Below are 26,675 nucleotides of genomic sequence, written 5' to 3' on the forward strand. Positions count from 1 at the left end.
GCATTATCTAACTAAACTACAGAAAAAAAATAGTTGATTCCTTCCCATTGTTACATAAGGAAAATGAAACAGCAGACTTTTGGCTAAAAAGGGAACTGAAATTTTACAACAATCCAATAACAGACTTCCATTTTATTCTGTAAAACAACTAATCAGTTCGATCAGTTCTAATCAGTACTTCTAAGTAAATTCAGATCTGCCCAAAACAATAAAATTCGGATGGAGCAAATGATACAACCTGGAAATTTTGAATGGTTAACCCCGAGATAATCCCTCAAGGGCCTCATAAATCAGGTTGATAACAAGTCATGTCATGATTATTTGACAAGCCACCTGAACAGGATAGGAATTTCAACATACATCAGCCCGTGTACGGTATTGTGTGATGCAAATGAAGAAATGAACATCGAACACATCAAGGGATGCAAAACATTGCTACAACAAGATAACATCGTACAAAAATATTGGGATACAAGACAGCGATTGACTTATTGTCAAGTGCTTAGGATCTGGACCAGCAACAATATATCACCTGTACAATCTAAGTACAACATTCGTATAAAAATATGTAACATTCAGGAAGGTAAACATTACACTGCAACCAGACTTGCAATCGAAGTTCATGTTGTAAACATGCCGCGTTCCTACAGTATGTGGGCTGTACTTTGTAACTTCGGTGCACAACCTGAGACTGTATCTTGAATAAAATCGATTAGGCACGTTACCAGGGGCGAATTTAGGCCTAGGCAGACTAGACAGCTGCCTAGGGCGACAGATTTGAGGGGCGGCTTTTAAGCTATTACTGTTAATTTTTTTTTTTTACATTTTTTAAAATTTGATTCATAACTCTTTAAAAGAGTACATGAACTTAAACGCACAATGAAAAAGATATCAATAACATTGGCAACAATCAGTTAAAATTTAATCAACAGTATGCCAAGGAAAAATGACAGTTTTTCAATATTAGTGTCACAATGCAATAATAGTACCTTTTTTAATGTTATGCCCTCTCATCGTGAGAGTCTCACGAAATACCATTAAAGAACTTACTGGTATTATATAATGATACGTTAGGAAGGCAAATCTCGTTGCTCGCAATCATAAGCTTTGTGATGAAATTATGAGAGAGACGCTGCTCTGTCATAAGAGTAGCCAGTATCAACACTCAGTAATCCCCATGCAGACTTAAATTCAAAGAAAATACCGCCAGTCATTGTATCAGCCGGACGCTTGGGAGTTCAGTTTAATTTGAAACGGTAAAGAGTGCAGTTGTTTTGTACCTAGGAGACATATTTTAATTTTCATTATAATAAGTGACAGTCGGAAAAATGTCAGTGGTTCTCAATACCGGAAACACATCTGATTGAGGTTATGGCTGATATGTAAATCTATTACCAGACAGTACATCTCATTTGACGATATGTATCAGAGGATGAACTGCATCTAAAATCTGATTAGTGTAATATGTAGCTAGTCAGCGATGTATGCAATGGAGGGGGAAAGGAACTGGTCACCCTACCCCATTATCTCCTGGCCTAGTTGCCTTATGAGTGATGCCTTGATGGTGTCACTTGTGGGGTCCATACCTGTCTTCAGACAGTTGACTAAATAACAATACCAGAAACTCGAGAAAGACAAGGCAATAAAAAGAGAGGAAATGGTGAGAAAAAGTGCAAAAATATGTGTTATTTAAAAAACAAACATAGCCAGCTTGGTCCAGTTCGAGTCCAGGTACATCAGAGTGTAATAATGTGGTGAACAGTAGTTTCTGAAAATAGTGCAGCGTGTGGTTTATTTTAGTCAGGCGTTTCTGATATTAGAAACAGTAATAATGACGCAGAATCAATTATTTCATTTGATCCAAATGACGCATATAGGGCGAAATAAGGGGCAGAAATATTTTTCTCTGCCTAGAGGCGCCAAGTAGTTAGATTCGCCCCTGCACGTTAACACACCGAATGGTGCAAGAAACATGATGCATGGCACATGGAGTGTGACACATAACGCCATGTTATTTGATCTAACGAGCCATTCAGTGTGGAGTCATCAGATGGAGATCTTCTGCTATTGTCAATAATAAGAATGCGAAGATAAAGGCATAGGTTTCGGATTCATTGGTTCAAAACGTTGAAAATCATGGTGCTTGTAGTGTTTTTATTGGTAGAGTTAGCACAGGATCCAGAAAAATTCGCAGAATATTATAGAATGTCCAAAGAATCATTTGAAGATACGACAAACTGTAAATATTCCTAATAGATGGAAAACATGTATGAGTATTACACAAGCACATGGACTTTTCACTCTGATTTCTGTTGAAGACTTGGGTAGAAATAGTGTTGGTGCTAGGGTTGGCAACTATTTTTGAAGAAAATACGGGAGACTAAGTGGTCTACAATATTTGACATAAAAAATTGAAAAATTATTAAATTCAGTTAGCGGCACTAAAAACAATTTTATTCTACATTTTGGCAGTTAGGCTTAAATTAAAGTATTTTGAGATATTTTACCTAGCGTAATAGTTTCAAACAAATTGTAAAAATTACCTACATGAATAGTTGAAGTTGACTGTGATTTGCAGTTCTGATTTGATTAAAGTGTCGCTCTCCTTTTTCGAACATCTGAGGATTGCGAGACTTCATATGTGAGTATAGGTATATATCAATGTTAACAGTATTAAAGAAAGCTTGTTAAAATTGGCCATAAAGTCATTTAAATATGTGCTCCAGGAGCACTGCTCCTGCATATATGACTTACCGGTATATGTCTAAAATGCAGGTAGTAGGCCATTGATGATATAATGAGGAGAGTTCGGCTGGCACCATGGATCGTGTCCTGGCATAGCTCAGTTGGAAAGAGCACTCAGCACGCAGAGTTGAGAGGTCCTGGGTTCGATTCCCGGTGCTGGAACGAATTTTTCTCAAAATTAATAGGTATCTACATGTTGACTACTAACAAAAAATAGTAGTCTCGATTATTGAATGAGGATGGCGAGACCTCATATATGAATGTATGTATGCATGCATGTATATATATATACATATATATATATATATATATATATATATATATATATATATATACATACATACGACACTTTTCATAAAAGAAACACTCTTTGTATTAGCTTAGCTGCACATTTCAGTGCATCTCTGGAACAACAGAATCCATCATATAAATCACCTTCAACCATATAAAAATTAAATGTTTCAAATAAATTTTTATATTATGCAAAAATAAGGGAGAAAAAGGATCGAAGAGAAGAAAAATGTGGAAGTTGGGAGACTGTTAAAAATTGGGGCTAAATACGGGAGAGTTGGCAACACTAGTTGGTGCTGTGCTGCCCATTACGCCGTATGATGACCGACCTACAGATGAAAATGTCTATACGAGGGATAGGTCAGTTTCTTATTTTTTTAAGTCTAGCGTAGCTCTTCCTTGGCAATTAATTCCCAGTGGCTTAATAAAACTTGTTATGAAGTGGGATATTTATATTTAAGTGAAGATTTATATTTTAAAACAAATAAATAAATGAATGAATACATATACGAGAACTAAATAGCTACTTTCCCGGACAATCCTATTTCAGTTTATGTTTTACTTCTGCAGCTATCTCCGCCCAAATTTTATCTCTGAGATTCTTCTTTGAATAATCTGCTCCTGTATAGTGGTAAATAACTGGATACCTCTTCATCACATTAAATTTCTGGTAGTTCATGATGATCGGAAAGTGTACACTGACAACTGAACTCTGGGCTGTAGTGGCCAGGTTGCATGAAGTACGACACAAAGAATCAGCATGTTTTATCTTGGTTATGATGCAAGGCACATGCATTATGTTGCTTGTGTGTTGCATTATCTGGCCTGACTAGTAGCACCTAAAGGCGTTCGTTTATTCTCCTTTGATGCATGCTTAATGTTCCATGCATACTGCTTCATGTAACTGTATCGACTGGTGTGTATCAGTGGCGGCTCCTGCGTATTTCTTAAGAGGAGGAAAGAAGGTAACAGGACGAAATGACACCTTCTTGAATGAAACATGCTGCAAATTAGCCAACATGCACACATGTAAGACCAGGTAGTGTTGGGGTTGGCCTTCCCTTCTGTATAGCAATAATCTGTTCTTGTAAACTGAGTTTCCTAAATTTTCCATAAAATATAATGTTTTCACTTCCATTCATTGTTGAATAATTGCACAAATTAACAATTACAAGGAAATTCACCTCGCAGCATTTTTCGAGCACACTACAGCATCACACGTGTTGGAAGAGACTATAGCTACTAACACGTAATCGGAACTGCGGAAATGGGAATGGGAAATAATTTGAGGAAAGCGAGAACACAGCACCCACCCAAGTGGTCTGTGTTGCCACATGTACATTTTACAAGTTCAGTATCACATGCTTTTGAAGAATATCAGTTCTTGTAAAGTCATACTACCATTATTGTTCAAAGTTGCCGGTGGCCAATTTTTTATGTTAAAATAATGTAGTTTGGAGTACCTACTTTCAATTTCAAATATATTTGTACAAAACTGACAACTTGGCTGTTGCTCTGTCTAGTAAACAATGAATAGAAGTGAATTTCAGGGGCCAAAAAGATCTGTGATACCAATGTAGAACTACTTCCTCTTTGTTTTATATAAACACGACTTTAACTTTCAAATATCCTTGAAAGTTTCAAACCATGAATAGTAGCCTATATAAAGTGCAATGAATAATATTTTTGGTTTATAATTTTAGAAAAAAATTTATACGGTGTCTTTCATAGTGTTGCGTTAAAACTGTTTTATTGTGCCTCCTCCTAGATGTGTTATAGTCTGGTTGAATGCAAGATCGTTAGATGGCAGCGGTAGCGAGCTTGCTGCACGACCAGTCGGTTTCTATTTCCCGCCCATGACTGATTCAGAGGAGGATCTCCTCCCTCTCCGTTCATTTACTCGCTTTAAAACTCTGCTTCTTTCTCTGGCCACTAGTGCGCTGTTGTCTATGTGTGCTAACTGCAGTAAAGGAGGAATGTCTTGGCTTTCCTCCGCACAAACAATTTCGCATCTTTCTTAGAGTTTTCTAGCAGCACATGAGCGCGCATCGTTTAAAACTCGATCAACCGAGGTTTTCTTACAGCTGTGAACTTAAAAATTATCGAATCTTCCTTGCATTTCAAGGCACATATTTTATTTGGTATTTACTTTCGAAAGAAGAAAAATGTGAGGAGGACGTTCCTCCCTTCCCTCCCCCAAGGAACTGTCTCTGGTGTGTATCCTGTCTTACTTGAACTGCTGTGTTCCATAGCTTGTCGGTTTTTCGCTGTGACATCAAAAGGGGTTTAGCAAGCTCGAACTGCATTAAGTGTGATTGTGCAAATAACATTTATTTCAGTCTTCATCAACAGTGAACATAGAGTGCATTGAACAAAATACAACACACTTTACCGCTACAGAGTATATATGCAGAGTACTTTTTATCATTACTGTTACATCAGGTTAGTTTAACATTATGGGTGATATTCATAGACATTTCGCAGCATGCACTATGAGCGTACTAAGCTAGCCCCCTGCTATCCACTGGTTACTTGTACAGAATTCAAATCATATCAAATCGCTTTCACTGATTTATGAATACGAAAAACGCTGATCATCCACTGGAATACGGCCCTAAATGTTTAACACATCACTGCCACTTTCTAGCATGCCATATTGTATTTTTGGTCCAGGGAAAATACACTTCTTTTACAGTAATACTCGTAAAAAATAGGAACGTTTTTGTAAGAAAGTATTAATATTTTCTCTAGACTAGGGTAACCAGACGCCCCATTTTTAACGGGATTGTCCCTTTTTTCAGCTTCTTGTCCCCTGTCCCGAGAAAAGTATGCTCGGTGCGCCAAATGTCTCGTTTTTTTAAATGGCATCGCATTTCCCTAAATTATCATTAAGATATTTATTTTTCTTTTATTTTATTATGAAAGATAAATACATTAACTTAGTGTTACAAACATAATTCAGATTGTAAGTTTTGTGTTAGGAATACCTGGTACCAATGCATCATCAGAAAGAGTGTTTTCGTTGTTGAATTCAATTTGATCTGACGAAAGGAATCAGTTTCCAGTTAAAACCATAATCACAAAATGTAATTTCAAAAATGTGTCTTGCATGGACTTTTATAGTTTCTTGAAGGAAAAGCCAACACTTCTACAGCAAATTCACTCATCAAAGAAATATGATGCAAATTGTACAGTTGATCTTCATGGAGAATGTTAAAATACTTATTATTTCTCAGTAATATTTGCAATTACCATGGACATATACCGTATATGTTTAACATAGGTACACATGAGTGAACTGGTGTTAAATTTCTTGAATATCACCACTGGTTAAAAGGTAATATGAGGCAAAAAATTTTGTCACGAAACAAGTTCAGAATACAGTGACATGAATATAATTGTAAGGTCCAATTAATCTGAAGTATTTTTAAATAGATAAGTTAACCTATTTAATTCAGACTAGCTGCCACATAAATAATTGTCAACAGTGACTTAAGCCAAGTATCCATACTACTCTATTACATACTCTTCTCACTTTATAGATCTCTTGGGTATGGAACAACAAGTTTTGATGGAGAAATCACTGCAATAAGTGAAAGTCTCAGGAATCTTCTATGCCACATCAATAAATTTAAGAATGCAGTTATTTTGTCAAACTCCAAAACAGCTATTCTATCAATAGTTTCTAAACATACACCTTCATCTCAAACAGCAGAAATAACTAAAATGCTCTCTCAATTAATATTACTCAATAAAAGAATTGTATTCCAATGGATACCAGCCCATTGTGGAATCCTGGGAAAAGAGATTGCGGATGCATTAGCAAAGAAGGGCAGCACTGCTACTTACAGACCTGTTACTAACTCTACGTATTACTCTGTGAAAAGATTTATTAAATCTACATACTTAGACTTCAACAAACAAAATTTGATAAACAATCCCAAAGGAAAAAATGGAACTCTCTGCATCATAATCCACAGTTAATTCCCGATTTACCACGAAACTCGTCTGTGGCTGTATTTAGATTGGCAACAGGCCATGGTTGTTTGGCCAAACACCTGCATAGAATTGGAATATATCAGTCCCCTAACTGCCCATTATGCAACTCAAACCAAGAAATGGATTCGGAACACCTCAAAAACTGTGCTTCAGTGGCTGGCCATGATAATATCTTTGAAAAATATTGGAGTGCAAGAGGTCAAATGACTTTATTGTCAAACGCCTGGCATTAGAAAACAACAATTATTATAGCCTAGTTATTGTAAACAGTGTAGTATTGATTACTTTAATATAAATAAAACTGGACCTTATTGCTCACTGACATTATATAAACACAAGTAGGCTAATAATGAATGTTTAGATAAAATGTTGATTCATGTCAACTTTAATAAATGTCTCGTTTTTTTATTTTGTAAATCTGGTCACCCTACTCTAGACCAAAAATACACCATGGCATTCATAAGAAGTGGCAGTGATGTACTGAAACAACAATATTATAATAATAATACTTTACTGCTATGAGGGCTATTCATAAAGTAACTTCCGTTTTCATATAGCGTGCGTAACAACAGAGACAGTGGCGCCGCTCTTGCAGTGGAGTGTACCTTGAAGCAGTATGCATCAAGCAGCGGTAGAGTCAAGGTCGTGTCTTTGTTCCTGTCAAAATGTGTGCTGCAATTGCAAGTCCCGCCAGGTGTGAGATACTTTCTGTAATAAGATTTCTTGTGGCCAAAAACTGTAAAGCCAATGAAATTCATCTCCAATTTTGTGGAGATTATAGGCCAGACATAATGAGTGAAGGTGGTGTAAGACAATGGTGTCGTATGTTCAAAAATGGGCGAACCAATGTCCATGATGAAGAGAGAAGTGGTCGACCGAGTATCATGAATGCAGATCTGATTCGTTGACGAAAAGGTTAGAGCAAACCGCAGGTTTACCATGTCAGAGCTTAGTGAGGATTTTCCACAGATTAGTCGTACTCTTTTTTTTTTTTTTATATTTATTTTATTCCATAGATCTTACATGAGCAATGAAGCTTTAAGATGTGGAACATGTCAACATTTTACAATATTACAATTACAATAATACAAGGTGATTACCGAAGAGTTGGGCTACGACACTTTCTGCCAGATGAATGCCTAAACTCCTGAGGAGCAAAAGGCTCAGCAGATGAGGGCAGCAGATGAGACTTGGGTGCTTTATGTGAATGCAGAAACAAAACTTGAATCAATGCAGTGGGGCCATACTCACTCCCCGATAAAATCCACAAAGTGTCGTCAAACACTTTCCACAAGGGAACTTATGACAACTGTCTTCTGGGACAGAAAAGGAAATTTGCTAGTGGAGTTCTTGGAGAGGAATGCCACTTTTAACGCTGAGCGTTACTGTAACACACTAACAAACTTGAAAAGGGCCATTTAAAACAAACATCGTGGCATGTTGAGCTCTGGGGTGATTTTCCTGCATGACAACGCTTGGCCGCATAGAGCGTGTCGTACTGCGACCAAACTGCAAGAGTTGACTGGGAAGTATTGGATCACCCTCCCTATAGCCCAGATTTGGTGCCTAGCGATTACCATCTCTTCATGCACATGAAAACGTGGCTTGGCTCGAAGCGCTTTGACAATGACGAAGAGTTGAAAACCAGCATTGTAGGTTGGCCGAATTCTACAATTGCGGAATTTCAAAGCTCGTCAAACGCTATGACAAGTGTCTCAATGTGACTGGAAACTGTGTGGAAAAATAAATTAGGGTGTATAATTTCAAACATATTGTAACCCAATTCTGTAATGTTATTCACAGGTTTGTAAAAAATAAACTGAAGTTACTTTACGAATAGCCCTCGTAGAACAAAGATACATATTGCTTTTTTTTATATAAAAACATTCTAACATCCCCAGAAAGAGTAAGTTCCATACTCGTGCTCAGAGGGCATTCCACATAAGATATTTTATTAAATAACAGAGTAAAAAGTAAAAAAAGAAAAAGAAAAAAGAAGAAGAAAAAATATATCACAATAAATGAATCTTAAATTTTCTCTCTAAACAGCAATTTTTAATTGATTTTTTGAAATAAGGAGTATTAGTAAATTGTATATTTGAGAATTTAGCTATTAAGCTATCATGTTATAAAGCCTTGGACTGAAGTTGCTACTGTGATGCTACAGCTATGATACATTTAGGTTCTGTTAAGCGTAATATGTGTTTTCTGATCTTTTGGTTTTATATTTATGTGAATATAAATTAAATATATTTCGGTTTTTTATGTACGAAATTCAATAATACATCTTGTTATAAATATGATGGAAGTCAAATACTTTAAATCCTGAATACAACAGTTCTGAAGGATAATCAAGAGTTTATTAAGGCATAATTTTATTATTCTTTTCTGTAGCAGAGTTATTGGCATGAGGGAGGTACTATTAGCACTATATTAACTTTCTTAAACATCAACCATAGTACACCAACTATTTACTTTTCTTACACATAATGCTACCACCACCACTAAAAAATTTTGATCAACACTTCAACCATTAATGCTTCATTATACTAGGGTAGACGTAGCATTTGTGGCCAGTGCACCATTAGTGGCCATTTTCGAATTTAAAATGTTATATTAAGTGCCTAATTTAGTTCTGGCAATGGGAATCATGCTAACATGTTCCAGTGTGTTGCTGTGCAACCATGATTCTGATTGGTTGCCATTCAGCTCCAATCTTTTGTTGTACAAAATGGTTAATTCATAAATGTATTGAAGTTGTGCTTCTTGCTTACGTATTTTCTTTAGAGTTGCAGGTAAGAATTACAATATAAAACCTGTACTAGTTTCTATAAAGTTACATGATATTGTTGTTGTGATCCATCTCAAAGCATAAAGGTATCTACTGATATTCAGTATTTTATGAAAACATAATCACAATCCTTGATACCAGGGATGGCCACAAATGGAACATGAATGTAGTATCAAGCACCATTTGTGATCACAATAATGACCACAAATAGGGGTTACTTAAGCACCATTTCTGACCACTTTTGAAATGTATTATTCCAGTTAGGAAATTCTAATATTTTGTTTTTTCTTTATTTTATTTTTTTACAGCACTTTTACTTAACATGAGTTCTAAGAAAAATCGTGAATACAAAAGAAAATTATTTCAATATTCGCCATCAAAAGTATCACGTGCTCTGCGTGCAGTGAGAGATGGAATGAAAGTTGCAACAGCTGCCACAACCTTTAATGTTCCCAGATCTACGTTAAGGAATAAACTATCAGGACGTGCACCTGAATCATCTGGAAAAGTTGGACAGTGTGCGGTTCTCGGAGATGTTGCTGGCAAAATGGTTGAAAAGTTGTGCGAGGTCTGGATTTCCAATAAATAAAGAAAGCTTGCTGGATTATGCTGAAAAAATTGTACGAAACTGTAAACTAAACACACCATTCATCAATTGCAGACCTGGACGTAAGTGGTTTGATGCATTTATGAGAAGACATCCTGATCTAAGTATAAAAGAAGCAGAGCATATCAACAAGGCTCAGGCATTAATCACAGAGGAAAAAATCCGGAATTGGTTTAGGGAAATTACTGATCTGCTTACTCCTGAAGAACAGGAAATATTAAATGATCCCCAGAGAGTGTGGAATTGTGATGAAACTTCATTCTGCCTTTCACCCTCAGGAGGCTTAGGTCTAGCACCCAAAGATGAGCATGTTTATGACACGTCAAAGACTAGTGATAAGGAGAACATTACAACACTTATCACAGTGAATGCATCTGGAGTATTGGCACCTCCTCTGACTTTGTATAAATATGAAAGAATTAATATGACAGTTGTGAAGCAAGCAAATTGAAAAAAAAAAAAAAAAAAAAAAAAAAAAAAAGCAGAAAGAGAATGAAATTAAGAAGAGGCGTGAAAATAAACAGAAAGTGTCCTAAAGATCAAAAACTAAAAATCAAAGGAAGATGGAAGATGAAATAACCACATCCGAAAGTGACATTGCTATTTCATCTGAATCTGAACTTTGTGACGAATCCAGTGATGAAAATGTTCATGCCAAAGAGGCTGAAGTAAATGATTGGGTACTTGTTGCATTTAGGCACAAGAAAAGTGTCCGAAGATTTGTGGGTTTAATACAAGAAAAACATATTGATGGATGGCTTGTGAAATTTGCTAGACGAGTTGGGGCGAATAAATTTAAATGGATTGTAAATGATGACATATCAGTAGTTGACAATGAACAAATAGAAAGAGTGTTATCTCTTCCCAAATTCCATGGAAAAGATGACCGTGCAATATGCTTCAATTTCTCTGGAGGCTTTAAACGTTTGAATGTGGAGTGATTTTTCTGTTTATTTAGTAAGCTTAACATAGTATGTTGTTTGTATTTAAGATTTGTCTGCTGCAAAACATATGCTCATTTGTAAACTCAAATTACAGTAATTTATCCCTTATCTTGTTAAATTTATGGAAATGAAAGATTGTGACAATGTTATGGCAAAAACAAAAATGGCCACATATGGTACAAGCGGGTGGCCAAAAATGGCGTTTTCGTCGCCACAAATGGTGAAAATTGTAAATATGTATAAAAGTTTTTGTGTAAGTGTATGTATTTGTTTTGAGCTATGCTAATAAAACAGTTCATAGTAAACATATTAGTTAACACGTACCTCAAGAAAGTTGGGGATTATAGTGTCCCATTTATTGATTTTCTAAATAAACTTAAAAATAATCCTAAAAGTGGCCACAGATAGTGCATCTACCCTACTCTGATTGCTCTCTGCAATTCTTTTATTTGGTTATTGAACGACCCTGTATTAACTACTAGGATATTTGGCATCGATTGTATTGGTAATAGCGTGATGATATTTGGCAAGATGAGGCCGAGGGTTCATCATAGATTACCTGACATTCGCATTCGCCTTATGGTTGGAGAAAGCTTGGAAAAAACTACCAGTAATGAGCACAAGCTGGAATCGAACCCATGCCCGAGTGCAACTTTGGAGCAGCAGGATGCTTGTCTTTGTAAGCTTTTTATTTGTTATACACATTAATAGGAACATTTTCACAATTCACTTTTTTGCTTTAAAAAGCTAACAATTTGTGTCTACTTACTGATGTCCACGTTTTTCTTCAATGATATCGTACACCGCAGCATAGAATAATGAATCCACAGAGAACTTGATTTCTTCTTTTCACTTTTCATTGAAAAATATTCCAGCATAAACTTTTCAGAAATATTCTCTACTTTTTTTTTACACCAATCTTCAAACTTCTTATATTCCTCTTCATACCTCTGTCGCGATTTTGTTGGAATTAATAAATCAGTACAGCTGTTAATACAATACCATTGACACTTATATTTATAAATAGTCATGGTGATAATACCGACAATAATAACATTCTTCAAATGTTTCTTGTACACGGCCCTCTATATGAATTGATCACTTACAAAGCAAATGTATATAGCTTCTAATGTTTCTCGTACAAGGCCCTCTATAATGAATCGATCACCTACAAAGCAAATTATATAGCAGGCAATAAAAATGTTACATTTAGACAATATTCAATTTTACATTATTTTTTTATCAAAGCGGATAAAACTTTGTACGATACACATGTCGTAACTTCATATTACAATAGTAGACTGGTTATCAAACTCGGCCTGCAGCCTTGTTTGACAAAATCTCGTATTGTAAAATAAAACGTTACGACATTGGTATCTAAATAACTATTACATTATGTTTTGTGCAATATTAAAATGCTTGATAATATCGTATTGTCAGTGCTCTTCCATCCTGTAAATGCTATTTTTTTTAATTTAAAACATTTAACAACCAGTTCTACATTGTGGACAAACTAAACAAGCAGTGATCTGACTGAATGACAAGACATGTAAAAATGTGATAGCTTTCAATTGCATTATATTAATTTCTACTGAATCATTTCATTGCTGTATAGCCTACTATATACCAAAAGATGTATATAGGCCTACCAGTATTTAGATATGGTGGTAGTTTCCTAGTACCCGGTACTTGTTACATAGGTCGTGTTTGTGTTTACACAGTGGTTTCCTATCTTTTTACATATTTTTTATTTCAAAAGTTTCATTTATTGGAACTGAGGATATAATATATCAGAATACACGATTTGTATTCAAGACTTTGCCGTTTCTATGGAAGGACAAGCCTCGAGAAGGATTAAACACTGTAAGTTCAATTTTATTTAAATACCAACTTGTATAATGCATGATGCTGTCACATTTTAAACATATTTTAGTGTGAGCACAAAATTTCCATTTCCTATGACAAGTTCATAAAGATATTCACGCGAAATTATTTTGCTAAGGAAACCATCCTTCATTATGGAGGGAAAAAAAAACTGTGGTAACTCACTTTGAATTGAGTACCTACTTAACCTTACAAAAGGGCTAAAGAGCCAAATTAAAAATAAATAAACAAACAAGGAAACAAGTAAACAAAGAAGTACAATTCATATTTATTGTAGAATGAAGTTATTTCATATTCTGCATTTCCTCTACAAGAGTGCTAAGTGAAATTCGTAACTTAGTAAGTACTGGTAGTACCTATGAGCATCAAACGGCTTCAATGACGTCACAACCCAGTTAGCCAAGCCACTTTCCTTACAAAAGTGTCAAGTAGCAATGATTTTCGTGTGCATTTCCCTCCTTCAACATATTGTAACAGCTGGTCTGCTGTATTTGGTGTTATAGCTTAGTGAGTATAACGAGGTAGTTGCGTATAATATATTGTTTCAAATTCCTGAACCAGTCATTAAGAAGGGAAGGTTGAAAGAGTCTGGCAATGAAAGCAAAAAGTTAGAGGCAGCAGGAAATGAATATATGATTCTAAATAACGTTCATTCATCTATCTGCAAAGAAACCATATTTATTAGAGGTAAATCTATGCTGTGTAAGCTGTATATGTATGTTAATTTGAAAATGTATATGTTACCAGTACTGTTAAAACCCGAAATCCGTCAAAACCAGTAATCCGTCAAACTATATCATACTTAAAGCAAAATATACTGATTTTTTGTGCTACTAATATTTTATTTGAGAAACCACATACATTGGAAATTTCGGGTCTCATTGCACCTTCAGATTACAAGGTAAGTTTCTTAAGAATAGTCAGGAATATTGAAAATCATATACAGCTGACAGTTTTTTACACTTTTGTCAAAACTAAGCAGAAGGGAACATGTGTAGTTTCTCAAATAATTGACTGAATAATTTTTAATCACAACAGAAAAAAATACACCACTAAACTGGAGAATTAGGTACCGCAGCTTTCAATGTACCATTACAATGATAATCAAGTAACTTACACAATTTTGTTAACATAAGGACATGACATTTACCTGTGATGTCGTTACTAGGAGAAATTAATTTTTTCTCTCACTTTCTCCCTCATTCTCAACATTACTGAGAGATAGCTCCACTATTAGCAACAAGGTTGGATAAGGTTTGATGAGGAGATAAGTACATTAGTGTTAATTACACACTTTGCCAGTGATAAGGTTGGCTGGGGTTTGACGAGGAGATAATGTATTAATGTCAGTTGCACACACTGTTGATTTCAACGATATTCCCTGGACCACATCATATTTCTCATTAATTTGTCTGTGGTAAAGTGTTATGATATCTTCGAAAATGTGCATTTTCTTTTAGTGTACCTATTAAAAAAATCGCCATTATACTCCATAGATCTTACATTTAACAAGTACAGGGAATTATTAAAGAATATCGTCCACACCTGTGGAGTAACGGTTAGCGCGTCTATCCGCGAAACCAGGTGGCCCGGGTTCGATTCCCGGTCGGGACAAGTTACCTGGTTGAGGTTTTGGTGAATGTTACTTATGTCCCGCCCACTATAGGAGACATAGGCCAGTTTTACACTAATCCTAAACATTTGGAATAATAAAAGCGTAAACTAACCTAACCTAACCTAAGTGCGTCGGTGTCTTCCAAAATCGGAGGAAGTCGCTCAACGCTCGTTTAATCAATATTATTCGTTCAGTGGGTGGTGGATACTCTACATTGACCGAGGTTTTTTCCGGGGTTTTCCCTCAACCCAATATGAGCAAATGCTGGGTAACTTTCGGTGTTGGACCTTGGACTCACTTCACTGGCATTATCACCTTCATCTCATTCAGACGCTAAATAGCCTAAGATGTTGATAAAGCGTCGTAAAATAACCTACTAAAGTAAAGTTAAAGAATATTATCACCAATTTTACTAGTAACATTTCGATTCTCTTTGTTTACGGCTTAGTATGGCCTGGTCACTAATGACCAGGGAACGGATTTATATGGACTAAAAATATATGAAATATGTAAATATATATGTAGTTATTTTTACCAAAATATGGAATTAAATATGGATTTTTACCAAAATATGGAATTAAATATGGACTTAAAATTATAAAAAAATGACTATGTACGTTAAATATTGGTACATTTTAATCAAACTAAACAAAAAATATAATGGACGTACCTTATCTTCCAATGTAGTTTCAACAAAACACAATTTTTATTGTCTGTTACCATAACAATAGGTTACAAACATTTCTTTCAAGTGCTGAAAAGTGAATCTTCTTCTATTGTCTCTGAGGATAGATTTATACTGACTAAAAGAGCGTTCGACGTCACAAGAAGTAACTGGTACATAATTCAATTTCACAATGTCTGCTGGGGATAAGTCCAAGTTAATCTTCACTGTTGATTCACCACTCATCACAGCAACAACCTTTTGTAGTTCTTCATATCCAGGGTTTTTTGAAAGTACAGTGTCCACCTTAGCTCTTACTGCATCTGCAACTTTACCTCTACCACGATTCAGTTGTTCCACAGTACTATTTATAATTTCAAAACTTTCAGATAGTGAAAGGTGCCTATTTTGGAGACTTTTGAGCGTTTTTATGATGCATGAAAATGTATGCTGAATGTGAGCTAAGTCATTCTTCACACTTATGTCACAGGTAACTGTTTTCGCAGTATCAATTGAGACTGCATCTTCAGAGTCCAATGCAAGGAGAACATTGTTAATAGAGTCTATATGTTCGGCATAATATTCAACTGCTTCTAGCCATGTACCCCATCTAGTTAAAATTGGCTTTGGTGGCAATGGAATTTCAGGGTACATTTCTTTCAACACGTTAACTCTACTGGGAGCTTTGAGAAATACTTTTTTCACTGATGAAATCAACAAATCTACTTTAGGGAAATTGTCTCTGACCACTTCTGCCACACGATGAAATGCATGCGCCACACAAGTAAAATGAGTCAATTTAGGATATACAACAGATAATGCTTGTCCAGCTTTGACCATATAAGGGGCAGCATCGCTAATAAAGAATAACACATTATCGTACATAATACCCTTTGGCCACAGGATACCCATAGCTTCGTTGAACAGTTTAACTATAGTTTTGTTATTGCACTTTTCTAGAACATCACAATGTAAAAGAATTCGTTCAGAATATTGTTCACTTAACAAACCGATAACTACATTACCAACAAGTCTACCTTCTTTGTCGGGAGTCTCATCAATGGAAACCCAAATTGAACTATCTTTAATTTCATCTCTTATCTTCTGTATTGTCTCATCGTAGATGGATGGAGCATACGTCTTCCTAAGTGTTGACTCATCCGGGATTGTATGTTGAGTATATTTTTCAAGGAATTCCCTGAAGACCTTATTCTTTAGTTTGTAGAGAGGAATATCAGCAGAGATGAGAGAACGGCACAGGTCGATGTTAAACTCAGATCTTACATTCGATGTTGTTGGTTGTGTTAAAAACAATTGTCTCTGCTTGGAATTTAGTTGTTTGTTGGCCTGATGTTTACTAGTTGTAATGTGTTGTTGCACCAGGAACTTTTGTGTAGATGATACTGCACACTGACACAAATTACAAAATAATATTTTATTGTCAGTTGATAAACCATCTTCTTTAAATTCTGAAATGTAACTTGTTAGTTTTGATTTTAAATTGACTGAATGACGTACTTTTGGCATATTTACCGTCTTTATAGTATGATTTACAAAACTGAACCTATGTGTACTCTGACTGGCATTTAACTGTTGAGCTGCACAACTGAAGTCTGTTAAAAATTTTAAATTAAATTAATACAGTTTTGTAACTTACTTTCCCATTGTTGATAGGACTGCTAATTTTCAAATAACTCTGATGTTAAAGGGATTACTGAACATGTGTTTAAATCTCTATGGTTGAAATGTATTTTTAAAAGTTAATGGAATTTTGTTTTGTTTTATTGTTAAACCTAATATAATATGGACTGTTTTATATGAAATATGGAAAATATATGGAAATTAACGAAAATATGTACTAAACTCTAAAATATGGAAAAATATGGAAAATAAAAGTAGGATTTTTCAACCCTACACATTGTGAAACATAAAGATAATGCAAAATATAAATTATATTAGCTTTATAAGTAAATATGTATTTACATATAAATCCTTTCCCTGATCATCACCATCATCATCATCATCATCATCATCATCATCATCAATGGCACGACAGCCCTTCATGGGCCCTGGCCTTCTTCAGAAGTTTTCGCCATTCCTCCCTATCCAATGCCAAACTTCTCCAATTTCTAACACCCAAAGTCTTGATATCATCCATCACACAGTCTTCCCAACCTTCCTTCTTTCCATCGGAATAAATTTGAAAACTCTCTTCGCAACTCTATCATCTTGCATTCTCACAATATGCCTGGCCCAATCCAATCTTCTTATTTTTATGAATTTAACAATATCTGGCTCATTATATAATCTGTACAGTTCGAAATTATATCTTCTTCTCCATGTTCCGTTTCTCTAACTGGTCCAAAGATTTGCCTAAGAATCTTTCTTTCAAATGTACATAATAATGTCGCATCTGACTTCGACAATGGCCAAGTCTCAGATGCGTAGGATAGTACAGACCTTATAAGAGTTTTATACATCACAATTTTTGTATTCCTAAATATAATTTGAGATTTCATATGTCTTCTAAGACCATAAAAGCATCTATTGGCAGATAATATTCGTTTTTTTATTTCAGAACTAACATTATTTTTGTTGTTAATTTCAGAGCCAAGATAGATAAAACTATGGACAGTTTCAAATTTAAAAGAGCCTATTTCCAGGTAAGGGGGTCCATTTATATTAGCTCTCGTGACTGGCATATACTTTGTTTTTTCTTCATTAATTTGTAAATGCATCTTTCTTGCTGCCTTTTCCAGCTTAATAAAGGCCTCTTTCATTGCTGCCTGACTTCTTCCTATGATATCTAAGTCGTCCGCATAAGCCAGCGCCTGAATCGACTTATAGAAAATAGTTCCTCTAGTATTAATACGTGAATCCCTCATGACTTTCTCCAGTGCTATATTAAAAAGGAGACAAGCTAGTGAATCTCCTTGTCGGACGCCACACCTAGTAGAAACAGAGTTAGACATCATGTTTTGAATTTTAACTATGCACTTGGTATTTGTCATCGTAGCTTTCACCAGAGAGATCAATTTTTTTGGGATCTTCAATTCCTCCATTGCAGCATAGAGTCTTTCTCTATTTATGGTATCATAGGCTGCTCGAAAATAAACAAAAGGATGATGGGTCTCGATTCCAAACTCGTTGCACTTTTCAAGTAACATCCTCATGAATCACTCTGTATATTTGGAAAAGTTGTTGAGTATCATAAGTATTGTTTATAATTTTGAGGCTGATAAATTTTACGAGTATTATTAAATTGTATTTCATACTTAACAAATCGAAGTTATGCTCGCAGGAACATAGATAATCCAGGATTCGGCCCTCATCTTTATACTCATCATAACACTCAGCAATACTGTGCAACTGACGATTGACTCATGCATAATTCATTCTTTGTCTCTTCCTTATTCTTCTTCCGGCATTGAGTTCAAAAATCATTTGTGACATGTCTTCTTGTTCCGTTTTAATTTCATTCAGTACTGAACACAGAAAGGGTGACTTTTTTCAACCATTAGTTGGAAACATTGATGCCATCCCTCTGTAACGTTATTAGTTCTTGGCTCTTGCAATATGACTGCATTGTATTGGTTCCATAAATGGGGTGCATACCTCGTCTTCCCCTTCCATCTTCCTCGAATATAAGTTACATTAAAATAATCTGCAACTTTTAAGGGTAGTGGGTAGTGATGCCTGTATGATTAAATAATTTCAGTACAAAAGTTTAGTTCAATATTTTTAGGCACTTGAAATTTGGTGTTCAAATAATATGATGTCAGTGAACATAGAAAAAACAAACTTTAAACTCTTCTCATTAAGAAAGAAACCAGTGAAAATAAATCTAAACTATAGAGATGATAAGTTACAAAGAACTGAAAAAGTAAAATACCTGGATATACATTTCGACAATAAGCTCTCATGGAGAAATCACATTGAACTGATCAGCACAAAGGCAACAAATCGTTTTAAATTACTAAAAAGACTGGCGGGAACAAAATGGGGTAGCTCAAGGAGTACACTCAATACAACCTACAACACATACATAAAGCCTATCTTAACGTACTGTGGTGAAGCACTAATAACCTCATCAACCACAAATAAACAGACATTAGAACACACTCAAAACCAAGCTTTATGTCTCATCACTGGTGCAATCAAAACTACTCCAATTGAAGCCATGCAAATAATCACATCTAATAAACCTGTTGTAACAGATCTTGAAACACAAGCCCTTTTAACCTATGAAAAATTAAGAAGGCTTCCAAATTGGGATAAATGGAGTAAATACAAAGATTCTAAATTTACATTGAGGACCCAAAATGGATACATACAAGAGGTAGAAAAGCTTAAGCAAATTCTAGAAATACCAAGTGAAAAGGAAAACTTGATGAATCGATATAATCCACTTAATAACTTCAAAGTAGATTGCTGCCTTGATCTTGATGAAGTCTTCAACAAAAAAGATATAAATCCAGAAATAGCAAAAGCCATTGCCCTACAAACAATTAATAGAAAATATCCACAAAAGGACTGGTTGTACATTTACACTGATGGATCTCTCATGGATCAAAATGAAGGAGCTGGAGCAGGAGCTACTTGCCAATACTTTTCTCTTTATAAAAATGTTGGCAAGTACACAACAAATTTTGATGGCGAAGTTGAAGCCATTTATACATCACTTCAAAATGTATTTGTTTGGCTAAACCAGTGCAAAAACATAGTCATCCTGTCTGACTCCAAAGCTGCAATCCAGTCCATCAGCTCAACTACATCCCCTAAAATGGAAAAAGTGAAAGAAATTCATTGCATGGTAAAACAAATTCAAATGCTAAATAAAAAAGTGGATCCCGGCCCACTGTGGACTGAACGGTAACAAGAAAGCAGATATGTTAGCAAAGAAAGGAACTTATATCAACTTAAAAACAAATTTCAAGTTCCCATATGAATCAATAAAGCGAGTCATAAAAAGAATAAGTTACAGCGAACAGGCAAAACATCAAAATTAAAAATGGAAAGAATCATTCAAAGATCCAAAACTAATTCCTGATCTACCTCGAAAATCTGCCGTGGCCATGTTTAGATTGATTACTGGTCATGATTGCCTCGGTAAACACCTCCATCGTATTGGAGTACTGAATTCACCTAAATGCTTACTGTGCACCAGAGAAGAGGACATGGAGATGGAGCACTTGGCTAATTGTGAAACTCTTAGGACATTTGTGGACCTTCCATCAAAATATTGGGAAGCAAGAAGGATGATGACTTCATTGTTAAATCCAGAGCATTAGACACACACACACACACACACACATATTTTTAGACATTTAGTATTTAAAGTGGAACAAAAATTTCCATGGTTATACAATAAATCATTCTGAATTCAGTTCTATAAAAGACAACTAATTAGTTTCTTATCCAAGTGCAAAAGAAAGACCCTAACTGATAACCTGTTTTCCCACTTTGCTAAATGTACCCCAATCTTCAGGTGCACATCACTTGCTACAATCTTCACTCATATGCCTTGTATTTCTTAAAGTTATCAAGTATTGTATATTGTAAATTCTAAAGCAAAAGTTACTTAAATATTTCACCCGTAATGAAACAGAAAAATATTGAACTTTGATTAACCATTTTTGCCATTTTTTTAATGCATATATTTCCCCCCCCCCTTGTGTTATGTGTGTGATATTCTTAAACCCGTAGGTATACTTTGTAGAACACAGGCTGTAGAAAACACTGTAAAAGTTTCATGTAAATAGATTCAATAGTTTCAGAGAAAAATGCACTTAAGTTTGGAAAATATCAACTTACGAAAAACTGCATTAAAAATGATGCATGAATTACATGTGCCATCAAATTTAAAGAGGTCATTTAAAGGGATTATCTGCAGAGATACCCCCACAATATATTATTTAAAGAGCAAGTTTTGTACTTTTTAAACACAAAACAAAAAGTAGCATTTTTAACCACTAATCATAGCTGGTTCCCTTAATAACAGTTCTGAAATATCTTCATACAGCTAGTCATATGCTAAAAGGTATATCTGCTCTTGGAACGAACGCCAGACTTAACAGCTGATGTACTCCATTCCTAAATGCCCTATTGTCTGCAATGTTATATGAAGCTTGCAAATCTGTAGCCTTTACAGTCCTGTAACCTGATTGTCCCAAGTGAAAGAAACATAGGCCCCTAATCTGGTAGAAGCTGCAGGAAACACAGCTTGATGGGCATTAATAAAACATTGTTCTAATAATAATGTATGAAATATACCAGCAGGCTAAACAAGCAGTATGTATAATATATAATAGGTGAAGTGAACATAGGTTAAATGTATCGTAGGTTAAAATAACAGTAGGCAAAAGCTCCACGGAGTGTGCCAAATGTCACGGAACCGAACATGGTGCTACAGAATGACCTGATTACCGTATTCAGAAAAAATTATAGAATTTCTTTTTTATCATCATCATCATCATCATCATCATCATCTCCTTCAAGGCTTAGACTTTTCGACCTATTCCGCCTCCACCAAAATTGGTCTCGCCATCTCTTAACTGGTCTTCCTAGTGACCTCCCTCCTTTTGGATTATAATCCATGGCTGCTCTAGCAATACATATAATTGGCATTGTATGTAGGTATGTGTTCTTTTCAGTCCTGTTGTTTTGTTCTGATTATTTCTATTACTGTATATTTAGTGCCTTTCTTATATCTTCAATCCTCTTTCTATCCAATAAAGTATAGCCAGCTATGTATCTAAAAAATTTCATTTCTTCTGCTTCGATTCTTCGTTTGTGGTCTTTGGTTAGAGTCCAGCATTCACAACCATACAAGAAAGCAGGGAATTGCCAAGACTTTATAAAACTTCAGTAAAGTTTCCTTTAGCACCTTTTCACCTAAAGTACAGCGAATTGTACCACAAAAATACTGTAGTTAAATATATTTAGTTTAATATAAATTTCAAACTTTTTCTCATAAGTTATAGAGCAACCCAAATATTTAAATGTACTAACTTGTTCTATTATTTTACCATCTATAACTATTTTTGCTCTAATTGGGTGAGGTCCTAGAAAAGCCATTGTTTTTGTTTTACAGTCCCATTGTGAAGAATTAGATAGTGTTCTGTATGAATGGTTGGCAATTAAAAGATCTAAGGGAATGTGCATTTCTTGACTGAGAAAGCCAAGGAATTGCACCAGAAAATGAAACTGCAAGGTGAGTGTGGATTTTTCGTTGGGTGGGTTAACAGATTTAAAGAGAAATATGGAATCCGAAAACTAGATGAGTCCGGTGAACAAAGGAGTGTCGACAAAGTGTCAGTGGATCAGTTTATTAATCAGTTCCAGAAAATTGTGTCTGAGAGTAATGTTATTGCGGAACAAATACACAACGCTGACAAGACTGGATTATTATGGAGATGTCTTCCACAACACTGGCATGTGCGACAGAAACCTCACCTAAGGGCTTCAAACAAAACAAAGATCGTTCAGTGAATATGCTAAATTAGTGTATTTTTGTGTTAAGTGATGTTTTTTAATAAAGAAAATCTACACAGTTTATGTTATTTAGTTATGATCAAGTGACTGAGAAATAAGCTTCATATGACTGCGATTTCAATAGGTTGGCATCATAAAATACGAACAGGTAATTTGTTAAAATACGTGTTCAGTTATCCGGAAAAATCTCGTATCCGGAATTTGCCTGGTCCCATTGGTGCCGGTTAAGAGGGATTCTACTATAGTTGTAAGATTTAGTTGTTTTTTCTTAAAGTTCTCAGAATTGAGGTTCTTTCTTCAAGCCTAGGGGGATAGACGTGGAGTAGTTATTCATTGCAATATTTCTCCAATTATTTAATATTGGAGACGCAAATCTCTTGACAAAACTACTTGCGCTATAGTCATCTATGTACGTCCCCTTTGGCTGCTCTCCAGCATAAATTACAAAAATGTCTGCATAAAATGTGCGGACATCTACCAGAGAATATATTTTTATGCTGTATTTTGTAGCTTTATTTTCAATATATACGCGAAATTTACACCTTCCTCGAAAATCTTCCAACATTTCGTCCACCGTTCCATATTCTCCAATCTGATAGCTTGCTTACAGTGTGATTGAATACTTCTCATATAGCAACCTGTGCCTGTCATTTATGTTATCCAACCTCAAAGCACAAAGGAGAAGAAAAAAATCTTTTCATACACATTGTAGCTCTCAAGCACTCTGGATAATCCCATAATTTGTTAACTGAACAACTGAATCTACAATAATTGCATTTTGCAAAGAATGACATTCGTAAGACATTCTGAGAATTGGCAGAAAAGCCCAAGCATGGTTGGTCGCATGATAAGAGAATCCCTCACAGATGATGCAGGGGCTTAATGAAATCGCAATTATGGGTTTGGTGAAAATAATAGCTGCTTGTGACTAAAAGTCATAAACTCAACTAGAGAGAAAACCAGAATTCAGAATCAAGATTTAAAGAGATGTGAGAGTAATATTCATACAGCGACCACTGGCGGGTTAAAGTCATGGATAAGGAATTTACTTATGGACTAAATGCAAATCCATAACCATAAATGATTTGACACCTCATGCTCAAAAGGACATCACTGAAGATTTAAAAGGTTCGCCCTTTTGCATATTATAAATTGATACATCAAACCACATTGACAAGAAAACGTCATCAGTTTTTGTTGGTACTGGAAAACTCCAAATTTTGAAATTAAAAATTAAATTTAAAATTCACCAGTACACGTGGAGAGACTTCTGATATTCTGGTTCATTATACAGTGCTCTCATTTTATGAGAAAACTTTGCATCATTCCTCCGTTGGCCGACTTCCTGCTCTCCCGACCGTATCGTGGGAAGCCAGTTCTACAAAACTTCCCAGCAGTTAGTTGCTTCTGAGAATTGTACCGGAACATGTGAGTGACTGTTGCTTGTGTACTAAGTAAAGTGTACGCCGGGTAGGGTTGCCAACCCTCCCGTATTTGCCCCTCATTTTTAACACTCTCCCGGCTCCTGTATTTTTTTTCTCTTCGAGCATTTTTCTTCTTTATTTTTGCATAATGTAAAAATTATTATTCTAAGCATTTGATTTTGCCGTGAATGATGATTTATATGCTGAATTTTGTTGTTCAAGAGATGAATTAAAATGTGCAGTCTTCAGAGAAGATAATGCTTGTCAGAAATAGGTTTTTATTGCTGACTCGTTTAAAATCAAACCATGTTTATATTATAAACTGGAAAAAACTGGTGAGTTTTATTCTAAGCGTACCAAGTAGTAATGCTCATACAAAGAGGGTATTTCATTTCCTGAACAATAATTACACAGATGTTCAAAACAGGAGCACGATGCATCTAATTAGGCTGACCAGACGTCTCCGATTTCCTGGGATAGTCCCCGGTTTTGAGATGCTGTCCCCGGGGAGAAAATGTCCCTGTTTTTGTCCCCGGAAGTGAATTTTGTCCCCAGAAGCTTTGATTTTGTTTCAATAGCATTTTACTGAAACTGCTGTGATTCATGCACATTTCTGAAAGTTTCTCAGTATGAGACAGAAGAACCAGTGAGCACAGTATGAGATATTCTGCACTCTTTGAGAAGAATATAGCATCTTTCTCTTTGGTCATCTTAGCATTCGCGTTGCATGGAAGCGTTAGAACTGTCACAGCGTCCATTTTTATGTAATTCAAAAAATGAGGAATTTTGTGACAAACCAACAGATGAAAAGTGGTAAGATGTTTTTCAACATTTATAAAAAAAAAATTCCATTGAGTTTGAAAATCTTCTCAAAATAGTGTCATTAATCATGTGTCTTTCAGTCAGTAATTCATCAGTTGAAAGACTTTTCTCCACAATGAACTCAATCTGGACTGATGAAAAGTCAAGAATGAAAATTGAAATATTTAAAGCTTTGTTACAAGTGAAAACAAACTTTCATTTCTCATGTGAAGAACTTAGTGGAAAGCTGTATGGGAATGAACAGATTCTTCAGACAAGTACTTGTAAAATGCGTGTTAGAGTTCAGTGTGTACAATATTATGTGAAAGACTTCCATGCATGCGTCAGAACTGAAATTGAATTCTTGAATTCTTAGTGGCTATAATTATGTATAGGAGTTACCTCTGTTTCTGCACTTAATTAAAAAAGTTAAGATATTCAACAAATTTAATGTGCAAAGTTCTATCATTGTATCTAATGTTACATGTATTTTCTGCAACATTTCAATAGAGCATGACTAGGTAAGTGTTAGTGGTTTTTCTTGAAATTGCCGATGTCCCCTGCTGGACCACAAAATATCTGGTCGGACTACATCTAATCATACCAGAACAGCAAACTGCTGACGACTTCAATTATTATGCGACACAAAATGTGTCTCAAAATACTCTTAATTTAAGCTTAGGTGCTGAAGTGCAGAATAAAATTCTGTGGCCGGGAGGAAAAAGGTCTTAAGTCAATTTTTTTGTGAAAATGAGATTTTTATATATTGTGAAAGTGGAAACAATTCTCTACAATCTGGTAAAATGGTTAAAGTCAAATAAGACTCCTGACTGGATTTATAGAGCATTACTGTAAACAGTCCTATAATAATTGTTTAAGACCCATTTTGCATTCCTAATAATTTACATTTCTCATTTATTTTGACATGAAAAAGGTCTTATGTTTACATAGTCCCTTCTACTCAGTTTGGGTTCTAGTCTTAAAAGGGCTTAAGTGCGGCTATTTTTGGAAATAATCAAGAAAATTGTTAAATGAGCAACATTACCTATTTTAGAAGAAATATAAACAAATAATATCCAGGGAAAACCTCTTAAAAAAACTCTATAATTGACACCAATTGCCATCTTTCTACTGCTCTCCTGAAAAGTATAAAATTTTTACTTAAGACCTTCTTCCTCCCGGCCACAGAATTGTTTTTAGTAATGGAACTGAATAATTTGTCAATTTTCTATGTGAAATTTTGTCGATTCCTTAGTCTCCCATATTTTCTTCAAAAGAAGTTGGCAACCCTAATGCCGGGGTTCTGTTGTAATCTAGATCCCTTGTAAAATGAGAGTACTGTATTATGGAAATTGTTGAAAGATTTAACATTTCAGACAAAATACTAGGAATATCAGCAGACAACAATACAAACAC

At 35.2% G+C, this 26,675-nt stretch overlaps 1 protein-coding gene and 1 long non-coding RNA gene across 4 annotated transcripts in view; one reads left to right on the forward strand and one right to left on the reverse strand.

Moving 5' to 3' along the window:
* LOC138703183 (CD2 antigen cytoplasmic tail-binding protein 2 homolog) overlaps positions 1–26,675 on the reverse strand; it is a 127,479-nt gene that overhangs the window by 26,109 nt on the left and 74,695 nt on the right. For both annotated transcript variants that reach the window (XR_011332993.1, XR_011332992.1), the window contains exon 4: positions 2,755–2,901. The gene's annotated coding sequence lies outside the window, so the exon portion shown is untranslated. The remainder of the gene's footprint in view (positions 1–2,754; positions 2,902–26,675) is intronic.
* The window catches only part of LOC138703184 (uncharacterized), a 41,521-nt gene that overhangs the window by 5,430 nt on the left and 9,416 nt on the right, over positions 1–26,675 (forward strand). The window contains exon 2 of one of the 2 annotated variants that reach the window (XR_011332995.1): positions 18,149–18,203. This is a non-coding gene — a long non-coding RNA (uncharacterized lncRNA). Of the gene's footprint in view, positions 1–17,893; positions 18,204–26,675 lie in introns of those variants that run through there. The other variant, XR_011332994.1, reaches the window with a different exon arrangement.

This window comes from Periplaneta americana, chromosome 7 (genome assembly GCF_040183065.1).
Source record: "Periplaneta americana isolate PAMFEO1 chromosome 7, P.americana_PAMFEO1_priV1, whole genome shotgun sequence".
In the NCBI taxonomy this organism is placed as follows: domain Eukaryota; kingdom Metazoa; phylum Arthropoda; class Insecta; order Blattodea; family Blattidae; genus Periplaneta; species Periplaneta americana.